This window comes from Rhinatrema bivittatum, chromosome 18 (genome assembly GCF_901001135.1).
Source record: "Rhinatrema bivittatum chromosome 18, aRhiBiv1.1, whole genome shotgun sequence".
Classification (NCBI taxonomy): domain Eukaryota; kingdom Metazoa; phylum Chordata; class Amphibia; order Gymnophiona; family Rhinatrematidae; genus Rhinatrema; species Rhinatrema bivittatum.
In genome coordinates, this window is record NC_042632.1 from 3,412,469 (window position 1) to 3,435,685 (window position 23,217).

The window sequence follows — 23,217 nt, forward strand, 5'->3', positions numbered from 1 at the left end:
ACCGCACGAGTGGTCTCTCAACCCCTCGGTAGCGAACTTCATCTTCCAACATCTGACAGACCACTTTGCATCCCCTCAGAACCACAAAGTCGACAATTTCTGCTTCCTCATTCAGAGCGACCGCTCTCCGTCCAGAGATGCATTCTCCCTCTCGTGGGCAACCGATCTGCTCTTTGCATTCCCTCCATTTCCTCTTCTCTCGAAGACTCTCGTGAAGTTACGTCAGGACAAGGGAACCATGATCCTGATAGCACCTCATTGGCCACACCAAGTGTGGTTTCCGATTCTTCAGGACCACTCCATTCACAGGCACATTCCACTGGGAAGGACCCGCTTCTGATTACTCAAAACAACGGATGCCTACGCCATCCCAATCTTCAGGCCTTGTCTCTGACGGCATGGATGTTGAAAGGTTAATCCTTCAACCACTTAACCTTTCAGATTTGGTTTCTCGTGTCCTAATTGCTTCCCGAAAGCCTTCCACAAGAAAATCTTATTCCTATAATTGGAAAAGGTATACATCATGGTGCACTTCGCATTCCCTTGATCCCTTTTCCTGTCCAATCCCAAGGTTTTTGGACTATCTCTGGCATTTGTCGGAGTCAGGTTTAAAGACCTCTTCAATCAGAATGCATGTCAGTGCGGTAGCCGCCTTCCATAAAGGTGTCGGGGATGTCCCTATATTAGTACAACCCCTCGTAGCACAATTTTTAAAGGGCTTGCTCCATATCAAGCCACCTTTACGTCCTCCGGCCCCTTCTTGGGACCTTAACCTGGTTCTTGGTCGGCTCATGAAACCACCATTCGAGCCTCTTCACTCCTGTGACCTGAAATATCTCACATGGAAAGTGATTTTTCTTTTAGCTATCACTTCAGCTCGCAGGGTTAGTGAGTTACAGGCCCTAGTTACCTATCCACCTTACACTAAACTCCTGCAGGACCGGGCGGTACTCCGCACTCACCCTAAGTTTTTACCCAAGGTAGTTTCGGAGTTTCATATTAATCAATCCATCATACCACCCACCTTTTTTCCCAGGCCCCATTCCAATCCAGGGGAACAGGCTCTGCATACCCTTGACTGTAAACGAGCTCTAGCTTTCTATCTAGACCGTACACTTAACCACAGGAAGAGCACTCAGTTATTCGTCTCTTTCCATCCCAACAAATTAGGGCAACCTGTGGGTAAGCAGACTCTCTCCTCCTGGTTGGCGGACTGCATATCTTCTTGCTACCAGCAAGCAGGCATTCCCTTTCAAGACCGTGTTAAAGCACACGCTGTGAGGGCCATGGCGACTTCAGTAGCACACCTAAAATTGGTGCCGCTTCCTGACATTTGCAGGGCTGCCACCTGGAGCTCTCTCCATACCTTCGCAGTCCACTATTGCTTGGACAAAGCCGGAAGACAAGATTCCATCTTCGGCCAGTCTGTCTTGCGCAACCTTTTTGCAACATGATGTACCAACACCCTTTCCGCCTGCCCGGTGGGGTTCAGGATGCCCTCTACCAAATTCCACCCCAGTTGTTGTGCCTGTTGCACGCCGTTGGGTACATTTGGTGCATGTTCGGACATCCTCAGCTCGGTACTCACCAATATGTGAGGACTACCATCCTGCTTGTCCTGTGAGAAAGCAAATGTTGCTTACCTGTAACAGGTGTTCTCACAGGACAGCAGGATGTTAGTCCTCACGAAACCCGCCCACCGCCCCGCGGTGTTGGGTTCGTAACGTTTTCTTGTTTTATTTTGTCGGCACTGTCTGTAGCTATCAAATAGGACTGGAGGGGGACCCCTGCTGGCTGCAGGGTTAGTGCCATGCTGGGCATGCCCAGTAGGGGCCAGTCAAAGTTCTGGAAACTTTGACAGAAGTTTTCCGTGATTGGGCTCCATCCTGATGATGTCACCCATATGTGAGGACTAACATCCTGCAGTCCTGTGAGAACACCTGTTACAGGAAAGCAACATTTGCTTTCCTAGTTTATTGTAAGTAAACAAGAAATTGTTACATTCTTCTAACTGTTCAATATTTCATTTAAGTCAATGTTGTTAGCTATAAATTGTAAAACTTTGAAAATAAAGAATTAAAAAAAAAAAGATACAAGAACATCACTGTGCTGTTTTAAAAAAGGGGTGTGCACACTTTTAGCAATTATGCAGTTGATAAGCCTCATTTGATCATTATCAATGTTGGGCCTAACTAGATATCTTAGAGCCATCTGGGGGTCCTCTGCATTTTTGACAGACTTGATCAGTTCCATAACCATTTTTACATTCTTGTTACAGAGCCCCAATATTTCCATCTTATACGCTGCCATCACCAATACGCTTATGACACGCTCAATACACAGTCTATTGCAAATGCTTCTTAGTTTCTGCCTTTTCATGTGCCAGTACCATTTCAGAGACTCGTGATATTTTCGCCCCGGTATTTCCATGATACACACCTCGCAGTCATCATGTAGGATCCCGTGTCAACATTTCTGTGTAATGGAGTGCACCACTAATCGTATGAGCGAATGGAATATGCTTTAACAATAAAGAGCATGTGTTTACAAAATCCCAGTTTGTTCCACCATCCCATATCCCCTACATGCGCTGGTCTCAAAGCCCATTTGTGAATACATTTTCTCCCAGGCCAAGCAGGATGGTAGTCCTCACATATGGGTGACATCATCAGATGGAGCCCTGTCACGGAACACTTTTGTCAAAGTTTCTAAAACTTTGACTGGCACACTGAGCATGCCCAGCATGCTACTAACCCTGCAGCCACCAGGGGTCCCCCTTCAGTCGCGGTTTAGGAGCTCTGTGAGAAATTTCTCACAACTTTCCTCATGGAACTGTTTGAAGTTTATCTTCTTAAAAATCCCTCATCGGGAATCCCCCATCGCGCTCCGTTCCCTCCACCACCCGGTAAGTGTTTTTTCCGGTACTTGCTTCGGTTCTCAGCGGCTTACCTCTTCGGTGCCCGACGGTCACCGACCACGCCCCCCCCCCCCCCCCCAAATTTTAACATGGCGACCAGATTTAGGAAATGCCCTGAGTGTCCGAGGACCATGTCCATAACGGACCTGCATGAAGTGTGTTTTGTGCTTAGGCCCCTCGCATGTTTGTCTATGCCCTAGTTGTGCACAAATGACCCCCCCCCCCCCCCCCCCCCCCCAAAGGCCGTAGCGCTCACCTGGACAAAATGGAGCAGTTGTTTGCTTCAAAACATACTGCTCCATCGACGCCAGTTCAAGCGCCACCGCCCGTAGAGGGTCCGTGTCAACCTCGGAGACGATTCGCCAGGAGCACCGTGGACAGGGTGACCGTCCGTCACCAACTCCATCAAGGACATTGGCATCATCGTCCTCAGTGCCAGGGAAAGACTGGACCAAGCACCGGGGGAAACATCGACACCGGCACCGTCGGGCATCCCCGACCGGTGCCGGCACCGATACCGCAGTGTCATCAACATCCATTGAGCTGCCTGCGAAGAGGGCCCAGGGAGAGGAGCCTCCATACTCCTCTGGACCCGGGACCCCTAGGCATTCTCCACTGATACCAGTGCCGGGCACTGAGCCTCCATGGGCCCCCGTGGAGGCTCTGGTGATGCCTAGCCTGCCTCCTATCCCAATCACCATGCCACCTACACCGGCTTCCCAGGAGAAATTGGACCACATGGTCCAAGAGGCAGTGCTGAAAGCCTTACGAGGCTTCCAGTCACCGCTGGCGCTGGCCCCCATACCGGCCCCGGAACCGGCTTCTTCGATGAGGGCACCACTCCTTGAGCGTCTCAATACGCTCTTCGATGCCTTATCGACTCCTCTAACACTGGTCACACTTGCATCGAGTCATCCATCGAGGCCTCCACAGGTCCCGATTCCAGTACCAGGTTCCTCGGAGGAGGAAGGATCGATTCCAGGCCACGTCCCTCTACAGGAACTGTCGATGCTGGAGCCCATACCAGGGCCATTGGGGCTACCTGTTATGGTTGTGGACCTTTGGGCCTGGACGAGTGATGATGTAACCACTGAGGGATTGCCCCCAATGGATCTCATCTCCGGTAGGTGGAGCTGGTGAGGACAATCCGACAGGACCTTTAACTATAGGTCTGGGTTGGCAGCGAAGATGCAGAACGGGTCTGGGTTGGCAGCGAAGATGCAGAACGGGGTCCAATCAGAAGATCCGGGGCAGGCAGAGGGCAAGCAAGAGCGAAGTCCCAGGGCAAGGGTCGAGATGGGCAGCAGACAAGCAGAGATGAGAAGACAAGCCGGAGTCAAACCAGGAGATCAAGCCAAGGACGAGGTCAGGAACTGAGGATCGAGGACAAGGCTGGAGACAGGAATGAAGGCACGGGCAGGAAAGCAGGAACCGGAATGCCAGGACAGGATGCAGAAACTCAAGGGCTGGAACAGAAGCAGGAACAGAACCAGGATAAGGATCAAAGCAGGAACAGGAACAAGAGGTGTCTGGAACAGCAACTAGCACTCCGAAGAGATGACCTGTTGCAAAGGCAAAGAGCTGCAGACTGCTGTGGGGTTTAAATACCCCTCCAGAGTGACGTCATCTCCCGGGACCGGGCCAAGGTTTCCCACAGTGGCCCCTTTAAAGGGCGGAGTCTCCCGTGCGCGTGCCTAGGGAGAGCCCCACCGGATGGAGGACGGCGTTTGCAGCCACGTGGAAGGCCGCAGTCGGCCTGTCGTGGAGCGGGGCGCACACACTTCTCTATGGCGGTGGCTGGCTGCGGAGAAGGTAGGGGGGACTGGCCAAGGCCTGCCGTGGGCGGGAGCCACAACACTACCGTTACCCAAGCGCGCCTCATCTGCCCCGATGCCGGCACCGACCATCGATGCCTGGGCTGCATCCATCAATGCCTTCCCACCCTCTTGGCTTTGGCATGCTTCTTCCATTGGGAACTCCATCGGGAGAAGGAGAAAGTCCCTATAATCCATGGGACGATGCATCCTCAGATGATTCATCATGCACATCCGAGGACTTGCTCTCAGAGCCTTCACCGCTGGAGGAAAGGTGAAGATCACTTCCAGAAGACCTCTCCTTTGCCAGTTTTGTCAAAGATGTTTGAGACTATACCTTTTACACTGGTCATGGAGGAAGATGCTCGCCATAAAATGTTGGAGGTCTTACAATTTGTAGATGCTCCAAAAGAAATAATGGCAATACCGGTACATGAAGTTCTTTTGGACCTCATGCACCGCCTGTGGGAACATCCAGGTACGGTACCCCCAGTCAATAAAAAGACAGATGCTACCTACCTGGTTCAACAAGCCCCAGGTTTTCAAAGAGTCAGCTGCCCCACCACGCTGTAGTTGTGGAATCAGCTCAGAAAAAGGCTAAACGATCGCATCCACATTCCTCTGCTCCTCCCAGTAAGGAACAGAAAGCATTGGATGCGTTGGGACAAAGAATTTTCCAAGGGTCCATGTTGATATCGCGAATTGCAGCATATCAACTATACATGACCTAATATAATAGAAATCTCTGGAAACAAGTCCAGGAGATAGAAACATAGAAATGACGGCAGAAGAAGACCAAACGGCCCATCCAGTCTGCCCAGCAAGCTTCACACTTGTTTTTTTCTCATACTTATCTGTTTCTCTTAGCTCTTTGGTTCTATTTCCCTTCCACCCCCACCATTAATGTAGAGAGCAGTGATGGAGCTGCAACCAAGTGAAATATCAAGCTTGATTAGTTACGGGTAGTAGGGGAAGTAACCGCCGCAATAAGCAAGCTACACCCATGCTTATTTGTTTTACCCAGACTGTGTTATTCAGCCCTTATTGGTTGTTTTTCTTCTCCCCTGCTGTTTGAAGCAGGGAGCTATGCTGGATATGCGTGTAGTATCAGTTTTTCTTCTCCCCTGCCGTTGAAGCAGAGAGCTATGCTGGATATGCATGAAGTATCAGTTTTTCTTCTCCCCTGCCGTTGAAGCAGGGGAGATTGCGGAGATCTTACCACATCAACAAGAAGAAGCCTTGTCCTCCATCCTACAAAAAGGAATGGAAGCAGGTAAACATGAAGTTAGAGCTGCCTACGATTCTTTTGAAGCAGCATCCAGAGTCTCGGCAGCAGGCATCAGTGCTAGATGTTGGGCCTGGCTTAAGGCTCAGACCTATGCCCGGAAGTGCAGGACAAACTGGCAGATCTACCTGTACCGGAAACAGCCTGTTCAGGGATAAGATCCAGGATGCAGTTGCCCAGTTAAAGGACCATCAAGAGACCCTGCGCCAGTTGTCAACTGTCTCCCCAGATGTTCCCTCCGAAACCCACAGGGTTCTACAGGCCACGCAGATATTACCCTCCTGCGTCCCATGCACGACCGGCTCGGGCACCTCAGAGGGGACATGCATGTCAAACTAGAACATCTAGACCACAGCCAGATCCACAAGCTGACCCCGCGTCTGGATTTTGACTCTTTCCCAGAGAGCAGCAGCCATATTCCAGGTGGGGGGCCGCCTGTGCCATTTTGCAACAAATTGGCATCCAATCACCACGGACCAGTGGGTACTGTCCATCGTAACCCATGGTTACCGTCTAAATCTTTCAAAAATACCCCCGGCCTTCCCACCCATTCCATCATGGAGCTGGGACGACCACACAGGGAAACTCGAGTCAGAGTTCTCAACCCTTCTGTCGGTCAGAGCCGTGGAACTCGTTCCACTGAATCAGCAGGGAAAAGGGTTCTTCTCCAGATATTTCCTAATTCCAAAAAAGACCGGCGGCCTCCAGCCTATTCTGGACCTCCGTGCCTTGAATACATTTCTTCGCAAGGAAGGGTTCAGGATGGTATCCCTGGGCACCATGCTTCCTCTACTTCAACAAGGCTCTGCTCTGCTCTCTGGACCTGCAAGACACATATGCCCATATTGCAATATCCCCGCCTCATCGCAAATATCTGCAATTTGTGGTGGGCCGCAGTCACTATCAATACAAAGTACTACCGTTTCACCTAGCCTCTGTGCCTCGAGTCTTTACGACGTGCCTGGCAGTCGTGGCTGCGCAGTTACACAGCAGAGGCGTATACGTTTTTCCATACCTGAACGACTGGCTCATAAAAAGCCAGTCAAAACAAGGAACCCTCAACTCTCTCGGTCTCATCATAAGGCTTCTAAACTCATTGGGATTTCTAATAAATTACCCCAAATCCCAATTGACACCGTCACATCTCTCCTTTATAGGAGCAGACCTAGACACGACATTGTCCAGAGCATTCTTACCCAGCAACCGTGCGATTACGCTGTCCAACCTTGCCAGCTTTATCCACCATCGAAAAAGCGCCTCAGCTGGCCAGCTACTGAGGTTGCTCGGCCACATGGCATCAACAGTCCATGTCACCCCTATGGCACGTCTTGCCATGAGGGTAACCCAATGGACTCTGAAATCCCAGTGGCAACAAGCTACTCAGCCACTGTCGTCCCTGGTACACATAACCAGCCAGCTTCGTCTGTCCCTTGCCTGTGGACACACAAAGCCAACTTACAAGTGGGTCTTCCTTTTTAGCAACCGGCTCCTCAGGTGACCTTAACTACGGATGCCTCCAACCTACGTTGGGGAGCCCACATCCAAGGCCTTCAAACTCAAGGGACTTGGACAACAGTCGAAGTGACTCATCAAATCAACTTTCTGAAGCTTCAAGCGATGCGGTACGCCCTTTGTGCATTTCTGGATTGCCTCTCCAACAAAGTTGTCCTGATTCAAACAGACAATCAAGTTGCAAAGTGGTACCTGAACAAACATTGGGGCACGGGCTCTTATCTACTTTGCCAGGAGGCGGCACAGATTTGGGCCTGGGCCCTGTCGCATTCTATTCTGTGTGCCACTTATCTAGCGGGCACACAGAATGTACTGGCGACCACCTTAGCCGACATTTCCAGTCCCACGAATGGTCTCTGGATCCTTCAGTTGCGAGCAGAATCTTCCACCGGTGGGGTCATCTGACCATCGACCGCACTACAGCCCACAGAACTACAAAGTGGAACGCTTCTGCTCCCTGCACAGGGACTGGCATGCACCAGCCAGAGATGCCTTCGCCCGTCCCTGGAACAAGAGTCTGCTTTATGCGTATCCTCCAATTCTGCTAATAAGCAAGACTCTTATGAAGCTACAACAGGACCGGGACTTAATGATTCTCATAGCCCCGTATTGGCCGTGCCAAATTTGGTTTCCCATACTTCGCAACCTTTCCGTCCAGGACCCCATTTGCCTGGGCACGTCGCCCAAACTCATAACACAGAATCACGGCAAGTTACGCCACCTGAACCTCCAGGACCTTTCTCTGATGGCCTGGATATTGAAAGGCTGATACTACAACCACTCAACCTTTCAAGTGATGTATCTCAAGTCCTAGTAGCTTCACGGAAGCTTTCCACGTGGAAATCCTACCGCTCTAAATGGAAGAGTTTTACCTTGTGATGCACACAAAAGGGCTTGGATCCCTTTTCTTGCCCCACATCGAGTCTGTTAAATTATCTCTGGCACCTCTCGGAATCTGGTTTCCAGACATCATCTATCCGCGTGCACCTTAGTGCCATTTCTGCTTACCATCAAGGAATAGAGGATGCCCTGATAACGGCTCAACCCCTGTTGCGTCGCTTCCTGAGAGGCTTAGTACAGCTTAAGCCTCCTCTACGGCCACTGGTCATGGCATGGGACCTCAATGTGGTACTTGCACGGCTCATGCACACCCCTTTTGATCCTTGCACTCCTGCGAACTCAGATACCTTACATGGGAAGTTCTTTTCCTAGTAGCCATCACGTCTGCTCGCAGAGTGAGAAAGTTACAGGCCCTTGTGACCTACTCACCCTACACAAGGTTCCTCCATGACCGGGTGGTTCTCCGCACGCACCCTAAATTCCTTCCTAAAGTGGGAACTGATTTCTATTTAAATCAGTCTATAGTCTTGCCCACTTTCTTTCCAAGACCTCACGCTCACCCAGGTGAGTGAGCTCTCCACACCTTGGACTGTAAGCATGCTCTTGCATTTTTCTTAGACCGCACTATAGCCCACAGGAAGTCCTCAAGATCTAAAATAGCGCATTACTATACAGTCTTTATGGAGTATATGGAATCTGATAAGAAAAAAGAGACTTCTTTAATTATTTCCCAAGTTTGCTTTCCAGTACGAAACTGAATACAACCTTTGGGCTTAGGTAATGATTCTGTCACACCTTAAGAACATAAGAACATGCCATACTGGATCAGACCAAGGGTCCATCAAGCCCAGCATCCTGTTTCCAACAGTGACCAATCCAGGCCATAAGAACCTGGCAAGTACCCAAAAACTAAGTCTATTCCATGTTACCGTTGCTAGTAATAGCGGTGGTTATTATCTAAGTCAACTTAATTAATAGCAGGTAATGGACTTCTCGTCCAAGAACTTATCCAATCCTTTTTTAAAGACAGCTATACCAACTGCACTAACCACATCCTCTGGCAACAAATTGCAGAGTTTAATTGTGCGTTGAGTGAAAAGAACTTTCTCCGATTAGTTTTAAATGTGCCACATGCTAACTTCATGGAGTGCCCCCTAGTCTTTCTATTATCCGAAAGAGTAAAAAAATGATTCACATCTACCCGTTCTAGACCTCTCATGATTTTAAAACACCTCTATCATATCCCCCCTCAGCCGTCTCTTCTCCTATTCTTTTTCTCTCTTGCTCAAACTTGCCATTGTAAAGCCACTACTAAAAAAACCCACCCTTGACCACAATGACCCTGCAAACTACAGACCCATATCCAATCTGCCTTTTATTTCCAAAATCATGGAGAAATCAAATAACAGGGGGTGTAATAACTTTGAACCTTGAACAAGTGAAGAGAATCAATACAGTTACAATAAAACAAGGCTGCTCAACTGGGGGAAGAAGAAACAAAGCTATAGTAACTTAACAGACAGAGGTATAATTATTTACAGTATTCTGAAGTGTCTTTCTATAGTTGATCCTGAGAATCAGTTAGGGTCTGGAAAGGCTTGTTTAAACAACCACGTCTTAAGCCTTTTTCTGAATGTTAGAATGCATGGTTCCTGTCTCAGATCAGGGGGAATGGAGTTCCATATCGAAGGTCCCGCTGTAGAGAAGACCCGGTCTCTAAATGATCGATAATGTATGGATTTGGTTTGTGGCACCTGTAGTGATCCTCTGTAAGCTTCTCTAATGGGTTTGGAGGAGGTAAGTTGTCTGAGCGGGATTTGTAGGTTAAGTGGAGCATGATGATAAATAGCTTTATAGATAATGGTGATGGACTTATGAATAATTCTGAAATGTATTGGCAGCCAGTCTAAGTTTTTGAGAATGGGAGTAATGTGGTCTCTTCTCCTGGTGTTAGTCAGTATTCTGGCTGCCACGTTTTGGAGCATCTGGAGAGGTTTGGTGGAGGAGGCAGGGAGACCTAGTAAGATAGAATTACAATAGTCTATTTTCGAAAAGATTATTGCTTGAAGGACCGTCCTGAAATCTTGAAAGTGAAGGAGTGGTTTGATTCTTTTCAGTACCTGTAGTTTATAAAAGCAGTCCTTAGTAGTTTGGTTGATGAAAGATTTTAGATTCAGACGATTGTCTATGATTATTCCTAAGTCTCTTGCTTTCCCAGAGCATCAACTTTCCCAGGCCTCCCACCCAGACCCTGGTTCTTCTGGGGCCTTGGCCACTATGTGGATCCCTTCTGAACCACCAATGTAAATTAAACTTTTTTTTTCACTTATGTGAGGGTGCATGTGTGTCAGCATGAGTGTGCATGAGAGTGTGTTAGTCAATAAGTATGAGCTTGTGTGTGACATAGGACCATAACAAATACTGGTAGAAAAAGACCCAAGTGGTCCATCCAGCTGGCCTAGCTATTTTTTTTAAGGGTGGTAGTGAAGGAGTGTGAATCTCAGTTTTTGAGCATGTATATCAGTGAGCCTTCCTGTGTGAGTGTGAGTCAGCATATGTTTGTGTGAGAGTAAGCTTGTGTGCGTGTCAGCATGTGTTTGTGAGCATGTGTGCAAGTCAGTGAGAGAGAGAAAGTGTGTGTGTGTGTGTAAGTTAATGAACCAATCTCTTCTTGTGGAAACTTGTATTAAACTTGCACGCACACCAGTTGCAGACAGGGAGCTGAAGGGAGGTGTCCTGTGCAAATTGTGAGGTTTGAGTGTCCCTAGAGGGAGGCAGGCACCCTGAGCATTTGCCTGACATGCCCCGAGTGAGCGTGGTTTGAGACAGTCAGTGAACAAATGAGTGAGAACATAAGAACATAAGAAAATGCCATTCTGGGTCAGACCAAGGGTCCATCAAGCCCAGCATCCTGTTTCCAACAGTGGCCAATCAAGGCCATAAGAACCTGGCAAGTACCCAAAAACTAAGTCTATTCCATGTTACCATTGCTAATGGCAGTGGCTTTTCTTTAAGTGAACTTAATAGCAGGTAATGGACTTCTCCTCCAAGAACTTATCCAATCCTTTTTTAAACACAGCTATACTAACTGCACTAACCACATTCTCTGGCAACAAATTCCAGAGTTTAATTGTGCGTTGAGTAAAAAAGAACTTTCTCCGATTAGTTTTAAATGTGCCCCATGCTAACTTCATGGAGTGCCCCCTAGTCTTTCTACTATCCGAAAGAGTAAATAACCGATTCACATCTACCCGTTCTAGACCTCTCATGATTTTAAACACCTCTATCGTCTCTTTTCCGTTTTATTCACCATTCCCTTTCTAATAATTCCCAACATTCTGTTTGCTTTTTTGACTGCTGCAGCACACTGAACCGAAGATTTCAATGTGTTATCCACTATGACACCTAGATCTCTTTCTTGGGTTGTAGCACCTAATACGGAACCCAACATTGTGTAATTATAGTATGGGTTATTTTTCCCTATATGCATCACCTTGCACTTATCCACATTAAATTTCATCTGCCATTTGGATGCCCAATTTTCCAGTCTCACAAGGTCTTCCTGCAATTTATCACAATCCGCTTGTTGGAACCCCTGTCCCAATTCGTGGATGTTTTTCTAAAACCGCTGGTACCTCATATTAGGTCTTATGTGAGGGATTCCTCTCATTTTATGTCTATTTTAGCACAATTAGAGGTTTCTCAGCCTACCATGTTTCTCATTACTTTAGATGTAGTTTCACTCTACTCTAACATTCCGCAAAGTGAGGCCCTTGCAGTTATTGAGAAATCTCTGAACACTCATCCATTACCGTACAGGGTTACTACATCCTTTCTTGTTCAACTCGCTGAAATAGCATTGACTAAAAACTTTTTTCAATTCCAGGACAAAATTTACCAACAAATTAAGGGGACTGCAATGGGGGCCACGATGGCCCCCAGCCTAGCGTGCCTATATATGGACGATTATGAAACATCACATATTTATTCTTCAAATTGGTTTCAATTTATCCATATATGGCTACGCTATATAGACGATGTTTTCATTATATGGACAGGTTCTGACATGCAGTTTTATATGTTCCTTGACTGGGTTAACTCACTTAACCCTCACATCCAATTTAACTTCTGTATTCATCCCACTCACATATCTTTTTTAGACGTTTCTATCACCTGGGTTGAGGACCACTTTGAGACCACCTTGATTAATATGGTCCAGTCTTTCCCTGGCACTGAGGACGATGATGCCAATGTCCTTGATGGAGTTGGTGACGGACGGTCACCCTGTCCACGGTGCTCCTGGCGAATCGTCTCCGAGGTTGACACGGACCCTCCACGGGCGGTGGCGCTTGAACTGGCGTCGATGGAGCAGTATGTTTTGAAGCAAACAACTGCTCCATTTTGTCCAGGTGAGCGCTACGGCCTTTGGGGGGGGGGGGGTCATTTGTGCACAACTAGGGCATAGACAAACATGCGAGGGGCCTAAGCACAAAACACACTTCATGCAGGTCCGTTATGGACATGGTCCTCGGACACTCAGGGCATTTCCTAAATCTGGTCGCCATGTTAAAATTTGGGGGGGGGGGGGGGGGGCGTGGTCCGGTGACCGTCGGGCACCGAAGAGGTAAGCCGCTGAGACCGAAAGCAAGTACCGGAAAAAAACACTTACCAAGTGTTGGAGGGAACGGAGCGCGATGGGGGATCCCGATGAGGGATTTTTTAAGAAGATAAACTTTCAAACAGTTCCATGAGGAAAGTTGTGAGAAATTTCTCACAGAGCTCCTTAAACCGCGACTGAAGGGGGACCCCTGGTGGCTGCAGGGTTAGTAGCATGCTGGCATGCTCAGTGTGCCAGTCAAAAGTTTTAGAAACTTTGACAAAAGTGTTCCGTGACAGGGCTCCATCTGATGATGTCACCCATATGTGAGGACTACCATCCTGCTTGGCCTGGGAGAAAATGTATTCACAAATGGGCTTTGAGACCAGCGCATGTAGGGGATATGGGATGGTGGAACAAACTGGGATTTTGTAAACAAACACATGCTCTTTATTGTTAAAGCATATTCCATTCGCTCATACGATTAGTGGTGCACTCCATTACACAGAAATGTTGACACGGGATCCTACATGATGACTGCGAGGTGTGTATCATGGAAATACCGGGGCGAAAATATCACGAGTCTCTGAAATGGTACTGGCACATGAAAAGGCAGAAACTAAGAAGCATTTGCAATAGACTGTGTATTGAGCGTGTCATAAGCGTATTGGTGATGGCAGCGTATAAGATGGAAATATGGGGCTCTGTAACAAGAATGTAAAAATGGTTATGGAACTGATCAAGTCTGTCAAAAATGCAGAGGACCCCCAGATGGCTCTAAGATATCTAGTTAGGCCCAACATTGATAATGATCAAATGAGGCTTATCAACTGCATAATTGCTAAAAGTGTGCACACCCCTTTTTTAAAACAGCACAGTGATGTTCTTGTATCTTTTTTTTTTTAATTCTTTATTTTCAAAGTTTTACAATTTATAGCTAACAACATTGACTTAAATGAAATATTGAACAGTTAGAAGAATGTAACAATTTCTTGTTTACTTACAATAAACTAGGAAAGCAAATGTTGCTTTCCTGTAACAGGTGTTCTCACAGGACTGCAGGATGTTAGTCCTCACATATGGGTGACATCATCAGGATGGAGCCCAATCACGGAAAACTTCTGTCAAAGTTTCCAGAACTTTGACTGGCCCCTACTGGGCATGCCCAGCATGGCACTAACCCTGCAGCCAGCAGGGGTCCCCCTCCAGTCCTATTTGATAGCTACAGACAGTGCCGACAAAATAAAACAAGAAAACGTTACGAACCCAACACCGCGGGGCGGTGGGCGGGTTTCGTGAGGACTAACATCCTGCTGTCCTGTGAGAACACCTGTTACAGGTAAGCAACATTTGCTTTCTCACAGGACAAGCAGGATGGTAGTCCTCACATATGGGTGAGTACCGAGCTGAGGATGTCCGAACATGCACCAAATGTACCCAACGGCATGCAACAGGCACAACAACTGGGGTGGAATTTGGTAGAGGGCATCCTGAACCCCACCGGGCAGGCGGAAAGGGTGTTGGTACATCATGTTGCAAAAAGGTTGCGCAAGACAGACTGGCCGAAGATGGAATCTTGTCTTCCGGCTTTGTCCAAGCAATAGTGGACTGCGAAGGTACGGAGAGAGCTCCAGGTGGCAGCCCTGCAAATGTCAGGAAGCGGCACCAATTTTAGGTGTGCTACTGAAGTCGCCATGGCCCTCACAGAGTGTGCTTTAACACGGTCTTGAAAGGGAATGCCTGCTTGCTGGTAGCAAGAAGATATGCAGTCCGCCAACCAGGAGGAGAGAGTCTGCTTACCCACAGGTTGCCCTAATTTGTTGGGATGGAAAGAGACGAATAACTAAGTGCTCTTCCTGTGGTTAAGTGTACGGTCTAGATAGAAAGCTAGAGCTCGTTTACAGTCAAGGGTATGCAGAGCCTGTTCCCCTGGATTGGAATGGGGCCTGGGAAAAAAGGTGGGTAGTATGATGGATTGATTAATATGAAACTCCGAAACTACCTTGGGTAAAAACTTAGGGTGAGTGCGGAGTACCGCCCGGTCCTGCAGGAGTTTAGTGTAAGGTGGATAGGTAACTAGGGCCTGTAACTCACTAACCCTGCGAGCTGAAGTGATAGCTAAAAGAAAAATCACTTTCCATGTGAGATATTTCAGGTCACAGGAGTGAAGAGGCTCGAATGGTGGTTTCATGAGCCGACCAAGAACCAGGTTAAGGTCCCAAGAAGGGGCCGGAGGACGTAAAGGTGGCTTGATATGGAGCAAGCCCTTTAAAATTGTGCTACGAGGGGTTGTACTAATATAGGGACATCCCCGACACCTTTATGGAAGGCGGCTACCGCACTGACATGCATTCTGATTGAAGAGGTCTTTAAACCTGACTCCGACAAATGCCAGAGATAGTCCAAAAACCTTGGGATTGGACAGGAAAAGGGATCAAGGGAATGCGAAGTGCACCATGATGTATACCTTTTCCAATTATAGGAATAAGATTTTCTTGTGGAAGGCTTTCGGGAAGCAATTAGGACACGAGAAACCAAATCTGAAAGGTTAAGTGGTTGAAGGATTAACCTTTCAACATCCATGCCGTCAGAGACAAGGCCTGAAGATTGGGATGGCGTAGGCATCCGTTGTTTTGAGTAATCAGAAGCGGGTCCTTCCCAGTGGAATGTGCCTGTGAATGGAGTGGTCCTGAAGAATCGGAAACCACACTTGGTGTGGCCAGTGAGGTGCTATCAGGATCATGGTTCCCTTGTCCTGACGTAACTTCACGAGAGTCTTCGAGAGAAGAGGAAATGGAGGGAATGCAAAGAGCAGATCGGTTGCCCACGAGAGGGAGAATGCATCTCTGGACGGAGAGCGGTCGCTCTGAATGAGGAAGCAGAAATTGTCGACTTTGTGGTTCTGAGGGGATGCAAAGAGGTCTGTCAGATGTTGGAAGATGAAGTTCGCTACCGAGGGGTTGAGAGACCACTCGTGCGGTTGGAAGACACGACTCAGTTTGTCTGCCAAGACATTGTCCACTCCCGGCAAGTAGGTGGCCCTGAGGTACATAGAGTGGGAAAGCGCTTCCACCCAAATCTGCACAGCTTCGTGACACAGAAGGAAGGAGCCTGTGCCTCCCTGCTTATTGATGTACCACATGGCCACCTGGTTGTCCGTCTGAATCAGGATGCCATGATTTGACATCGTTCCTGAAAAGCCCTGAGAGCATATCGCATTGCTCGAAGTTCTAGGAAGTTTATTTGATGTTTGGCTTCCCCTAGAGACCAAGACCCTTGTGTCTGTAAATTGTCCACGTGGGCTCCCCAGCCGAGGTTGGAAGCGTCGGTGGTGAGAATGAGTTGAGGATCTGGCACTTGAAAGGGCAGTCCCTGGAGGAGATTGTTGTGATCTTTCCACCAGGCAAGAGACAGACGGAGTGAGTCGGTGATGTGGACAATGGTCGACAGAGGCTGAAGAGCTTGAATCCATTGTGACCTCAGAGTCCAATGCATGAGCCTCATGGCCAGGCAGGCCATTGGTGTGACATGGACTGAGGACGCCATGTGTCCTAAAAGGATGAGGAATTGGCGAGCCGTTGCTGTATGCTGAGACTGCAACTGGTGAGCAAGAGCCACGAGGGTTAGCGCTCGTTGTTGAGGTAGAAAGGCTTTTGCTTGCAAGGTGTCCAAGTTTGCCCCAATGAACGACAAGTTTTGAGATGGGACTAAATAGGATTTTTCGTAATTGACGAGAAATCCTAGAGAAATTAGAGTGTGTAGGGTCAAATCGAGGGACGACTGAGCAGCTTGCTGGGTTGGAGCCCTGATTAACCAGTCGTCCAGATAGGGGTAGACGTGAACACCTTCTTTCCTGAGAAAAGCTGCGACAACCACGAGACATTTGGTAAAGACTCGAGGTGCCAATGCTAGGCCAAACGGAAGCAAGCGGTATTGATAGTGCTTTGGGCCTACTAAAAACCTGAGGTACTTGCGATGAGCTGGAGCTATCGCAATGTGTGTGTAATCGCCCTGAAGGTCTAGAGAGCAGAGCCAGTCTCCTCTTTGCAGAAGAGGTAGAAGCGAGCCCAAGGTTACCATCTTGAACTTTTCTTGCTGTAGGTACTTGTTGAGAGCACGTAGGTCCAGAATTGGACCTACTCCACCAGATTTTTTGGGGATCAAAAAGTACCGGGAATAGAACCCTAGGCATTGCTGCGAGAGAGGGACGGGTTCTATTGCTCTTAACTGGAGAAGAAGGGAAACCTCCTGTTCCAGAAGGACAGAATGGTCGGATACTCTCCATGCTTGCAGAGGTGGTGAGTCCGGTGGAAGAGCAAGAAAGTTTAGGTGGTAACCCTGAGCAATGATTGCTAGCACCCATTGGTCGGTTGTGATTGATTGCAACATGTCGTGAAAGTGGCACAATCGACCTCCCATTGGTATGCTTGGCAGAGGAATCAGGCTGCTGCTCTCCAAGTAAAAGTCAAAAACCTGAAGCAGGCTCCGGCTGGGGAGCTTCTTGCGGCTTTGCTTCCGGGCCTGGCGAGGCTGAAGTTTTTGGGAAGGCCTCGTAGTTTCGGGACCTTGCTGGTGGAGGATAGTACTTCCTTGGATGGAAGAATGACTTCTTAGAGTCCTTCCTAAAGGGCTGTCTTAAGGGGAAGTCGGAAGGTATCGAGAGCTGTTTAAGGGTCTCATGATGGTCCTTTAATTCAGCCACTATTTGCTGGATCTGTTCACCGAACAGATTGTCTCCTACACATGGTAGGTCAGATAGCATGTCTTGTACTTCTGGCCGAGAGTCAGAAGATTTGAGCCAGGCCCATCATCTTGCCAAAATGGCAGCTGCAGACACTCTAGTAGAGGTGTCGAAGATATCATAAGCTGTTCTTATCTCATGCTTTCCTGCCTCAAACCCTTTGTTGACAAGGATTTGAAGCTGTTGTTGGAATTGGTCAGGCAGGGTTTCAGAGAAGTCCTGTATCTGCTTGAAAATGACCCTATTGTATTGGGTCATATGCAGCTGGTAAGCAGCAATTCTGGAGATGAGCATGGCCCCTTGGAATACTCGTCGACCAATATTGTCAAGGAACTTGTGTTCCTTAACAGGAGGGGTAGATGAGTGAGGCTTCGTCCTTTTTGCTTTCTTTTGAGCCGATTACACCACAACTGAGTGGTGGTTGAGCTGAGATTTTTGAAAGCCGAGGGCTGACTGTACTAAATAGATAGTGTCAGCTTTTCTATGGACTGGAGCAATGGATCCTGGGTTTTCCCAGTTCTTTTTGAGGAGGTCAAGAAGAACTTGATGAACGGGAATAGAAGTGATCACTTTAGGGGCATCCAGGAATAGGAGGAGCTCCATCATCTGATGCCTATCATCTTGCTCCGTCTGAAGCTGAAAAGGGACCAACTCAGACATTTCCTTCACAAAATTAATGAAAGAAAGGTCCTCTGGAGGAGAACGCTTTCTACTTTCAGTAGGAGAGGGAGGTGAAGGTAAGTCAACGGTGTCTGTGGAAGTATCATCACCCCAGGTGTCATAAGGATCAGCAGGCTGACCTGAAGGACGAGAAGGGGTTGGATACCCAAAGGCCCCGGCTGAGGCTCCGAGAAAATCGAAGGAATCGCCGGGGGCACCATGGATGGCCTGGAAGGCATCGGTGCCGGTATCGAAGGTATCAATGGCGCCGATGTGCGTATCGCTCCCGATGAATGAATCAATGGCGAGGGACAAATTGGCATCGATGGCTGAGGTAATACTCCCAAAGGAGGAATGCGGAATGGTGTTTCTCCTCCCGATGAAGCTGTCAACGGGGAGCGCACCGGAGCCATCGGAGACCCGGGAATCATCGGTGGAACACCTCCATCCGGGATAGCAGCGGTGCCAGCGCTGCTGTCATCGGGTCAGTGATCGGTTCCACTCTCAGTGCCGGTGTCGGTGCCGGAGGAACCTGGAGCCGTTGCATCGCCTTGTCGATGGCCTCCTGGACCAGCCGATCCAGTTCTTCCTGGAGACCTGGAGCAAGCAGCCCCGGCTCTGTGATGGAAGAGGGAGGCGGAGGCACAGTCGGAGGGACCACCTTTACAGGCGGAATTGCGACTCCCAAACCCCGATCGGGTGAGGGTGGCCTCGATGTCCCGGTCGCAGGAATGGTCGGTGCCATTTCTGGACGGGGCTTTTTTGATGGTGGCTCAGACGGTGGCGAGGTCGATGATTTTGCTCCCTCGACGGTCCAAGACTTACGATGTCGATGGCGATGTTTCTCCCTACGATCCCCTCGATCTTGAGGGGGAGTAACGGGAGTCGATGGCCGTGAAGATGTCGATGGTGGACGGTCACTGGACGGAGGTCGATGCTGGTGCGACTTCGACAGTGCCGGTTCCAATGACGTCGATGCGATAGACGGCATCGGGGTATGAGCATGGAAGAGGAGTCCCATCTTCTCCATTCTGGCTTTGCGACCTTTTGGTGTCATGAGGGCACACTTGGTGCAAGTCAGGACATCATGCTCACGGCCTAAACACATGGTACGAGTACAGTCCGGGCACCGACGAAACCCCGACGGCATGGCCATAGAAAAAAATCGAGCCGCGGTACGGTCGACGGCCAGTAGGCCGCGAGGGCCAAACTCTACGGTAATCGACGAAAAACGGTCAAAAACTTACCGGAGTACCGCGGCCTGAGAAAAGTTAGAGGAGGGACCCCTGTGGGGCAATTTAAGTTTAATTAACTCCGTGAGGAAAATTCCTGTCAGGAATCTCTTCAGAGCTCCTAAACCGCGAGGCTACTGCTGCGCGGAAAAAAGAAGACTGAAGGGGGACCCCTGCTGGCTGCAGGGTTAGTGCCATGCTGGGCATGCCCAGTAGGGGCCAGTCAAAGTTCTGGAAACTTTGACAGAAGTTTTCCGTGATTGGGCTCCATCCTGATGATGTCACCCATATGTGAGGACTACCATCCTGCTTGTCCTGTGAGAAACATTAGTTCAAAAGAGACCTCAACTGGGGACTATTAATATACTATATTAAGAGATTAGGAAATAAACCAGTATTATAATCAATTATCCGCTGTTTTTCTTATTCCAATAAACACGTGATAATACATTTATGAAGAAATATTTATAGGGGTTATCTTATTCTGTAAGAAACCTTCCAGTTGATCTGGATCAAAGAAAATGTATTTAGTAGAACTTCATTTTATCAAACCTTTGCAAGGATATTGCTACAAAAAAGTAGCACCTAAATCTAATACACAGTGTTTTTTCAATAGGAATGCGTTCCGTCTCATCTGCAAGATCCCGAAATATTGTAATTTGTTGGCCCAGAAACTTTTTCTCTGAAGCCCGAAAGAACAATTTCATTATCCATATTTTATCTGGTTCAAGGGCAAACACTACTAGTAATGTAGCACGACTCTCAATATTGCTTTGAGAGTCTTGTAGAAAATCGGTCAAATTTTCTAATACGTTTACTTGTATAGGGGAATTACTTTGATTTTCAGTAGATCTTACAGGAATATAGAATGCTTTTGTTATAGGGGAAATAGCCTCTTGAGATACCTTAAGTGTCTCGGCATAAAATTTCCTTAACATATCAATGAGAGTGATAGTTGATGATTTAGGGAAATTTAATATCCTTAAGTTTTATCTTCTAGAGTAATTCTCTAAAGTTGGTCTAAAGTTGCATGAGTTGGTCTCTTGATCTTTTATCAATGTCAAATCGATTTTCCTCAAATTATCACAATGCTTCTCCAATTTAGTTAAAGATTCAATATTTTTCTTAATAGCCCCTGAACCTGAGAATGAATCATGCCAACAGATTTATTTATATTTTCAATTTTAACCCCTAAAGAGGCTTCTAGGCCTTTTATTGCAGTCCACAGTGTTTCCAGGGTTATCACCGATGGTTTCTCAGGCATTACAATATTTGCCTGGGGATTCGATACAGCAGTATTCCCCTCAGGGGATCTAATGCAGCTCCATTTGGCTGCCGTTGACTCTCCTGCGGATCTGCTAAAAATATAGAGTCCTGGTTTGGTGGCAAGCGGAGTTCAGAACTGAGGGAGATGGAATTCCCAGGGGATATAGGCATAGATGACTCTAGGCCAATTCCCAACATTCCTGAAGGTGTGCTGGTAGTAATTAGTTGCATAAAAACTTCAATAGTCGGCTGGGAATTTAAAGGTGGTACTGCAGGGTTGGAGGGAAACACATGTACAGTTCCTTTCCTCTTTTCCCCCATGCATACTTGAAAGTTTAACAATTGAAATAAGAGGAGAGAGAGTTGCACTTACTTGAGAAGATCGATATGATGTATCAAAGTAAAACGTTCATTAACATTGAAATACTCTTTAGTAGAGGAGAAATAAGAGTAAGTCGCATGCGCGGCTTCGGCACGCGCCGCACTGGGGCAGTTTTTAAAGCCCCTCGATGGTCTCACGTTGATGGCATTGGGACGTCCTCCAACCAGCCCTGTCGGGGACTGGAAAGGCAGCTCTGGGCCTCGGCGGATCTCTTTACCTCTCTCTCTGCTCTCAGCCCCGTCTATTTGCCGCACTGGGGCAGTTTTTAAAGCCCCTGAATGGTCTCACGTTGATGATGTCAGGCGTCGGGACGTCCTCCAACCAGTCCCATCGGGGACCAGAAAGACAGCTCTGGTCTCCCGGAAAGGCCTCGGCGGATCTCTTTACCTCTCTCTCTCTCTCTTCTCAGTCCCCGTTCTTGTATCTTTTTGCAGAAATGAAAAATGTAGACTTTTGAAGCAACCTGAGATTTATCTGTAGTCTGTGTGTAGTCTGTGTATTTTTGAAATAATCCGTAATAAAGAATGATATAAACACGTTTAACAAAATATAAGAGCAGCATGCTCCCTGCTTATTTATTTTTGTAAAAGATGTGAATAGAAAACAAATCACATATTTTTTGTTGACCTTCCATTACTAAAGACAAAACAATGCAAGCTGACAGATGGAAAAACAGACTAAAAGTCTGTGTGTTTCTTTGTAAAGAATGTAAATTTTATAACAAAAGATGTTAATTTGATTCTCTGTTTCTTATACATTTCAGATTGCTGTAAAAGATTTGAATAGTAAATGAATCACAGCTTCCAATTCTCTTTTTTCCAGGACAGAAGTTCTTGCATCCTTTTTTTTTTTTTCAGAAATGAAATTTTTGGAAATAACACTCAGGTCAATCCAGTAAAGTGCGGCCGCGTTTACCCCGCTCCTAACCCGCTTTCTACTCACTTTCCGGCCGCGTTAGCCCTTCCTGCGATCCACAATCCCCTTTAATCTACTCTTACCGCGTCCTTAAATCCCCGGGTATCCCCTTCCGCACGCGGCATGTATATTTAATTTAAACGATCGAATTAGCTATTCCCTACCATCCAGTAACGTGCGCCCCGACTATCTCTTTTTTACCCTGCCGTTTTGCCGTGCGTTTAACCTGCTAACTTACCACCTACCCTTGCAGGGGTAAGGGTAGGCGGCAAACTTTCCCCCAGCCCCCGCTCACCTGCCCTGGCCGTGTCAATGGATGCTGGTCTCCGGGGCAGCCCCAGTCCTCTCCCCCCTCCTCCCGAAGCAATGAAAGCGGAAAAAAATCTAAAAATCGAAAAGCGCAAAAAAAAAAAAAAAAAAAAAAAGTAGCAACGAAGTGGCGGTCGGGATGGCCAGTCCTCTCTCCCCTCCTCCCGAAGCAAGGCTCCTTTACTTTACTGGATTGACCTGACACGCTTTGAAGCTTTCCCATATTTTTTCTTCCCCTCCCTCCACTTTCTTCCAGCACTTTGCCTGTTTTCTTTTGGGGGACTCTCGTTTTCACCACTTCAATTCCCTGCTCCCCCCAGCAGCTAAGGCCTCCTCCCTCCTCACAGTCCCATGTGTAAAGCAACGACTAACTTTTTTATTCGCAGCCGCTCGTGATTGCCAGTCCTCTCTCCCCTTCTCCTGAAGCAGGAGAGGAGAGAGGACTGGCAGTGTAAAGCAACGACTTACTTTTTCGCAGCCCTCCTCCGAAGACGGACATCGGCTCCCCTGCCTCCCGGAGGCGAAGATGGATGCCTGCACAGGTGAAAGCGGCCCCTGTGCGTGCAATTGGACCGCTCAAGGTGTGACGTCACGACGTTTGGCGTCACGGTATGTGACGTCACGTCTTGAGCATGCACAGGGGCCGCTTTCGCCCCTGCAGGCATCCATCTTCGCCGGGAGGCAGGGGAGCCGATGTCCGTCTTCAGAGGAGGGCTGCGAAAAAGTAAGTTGTTGCTTTACACTGCC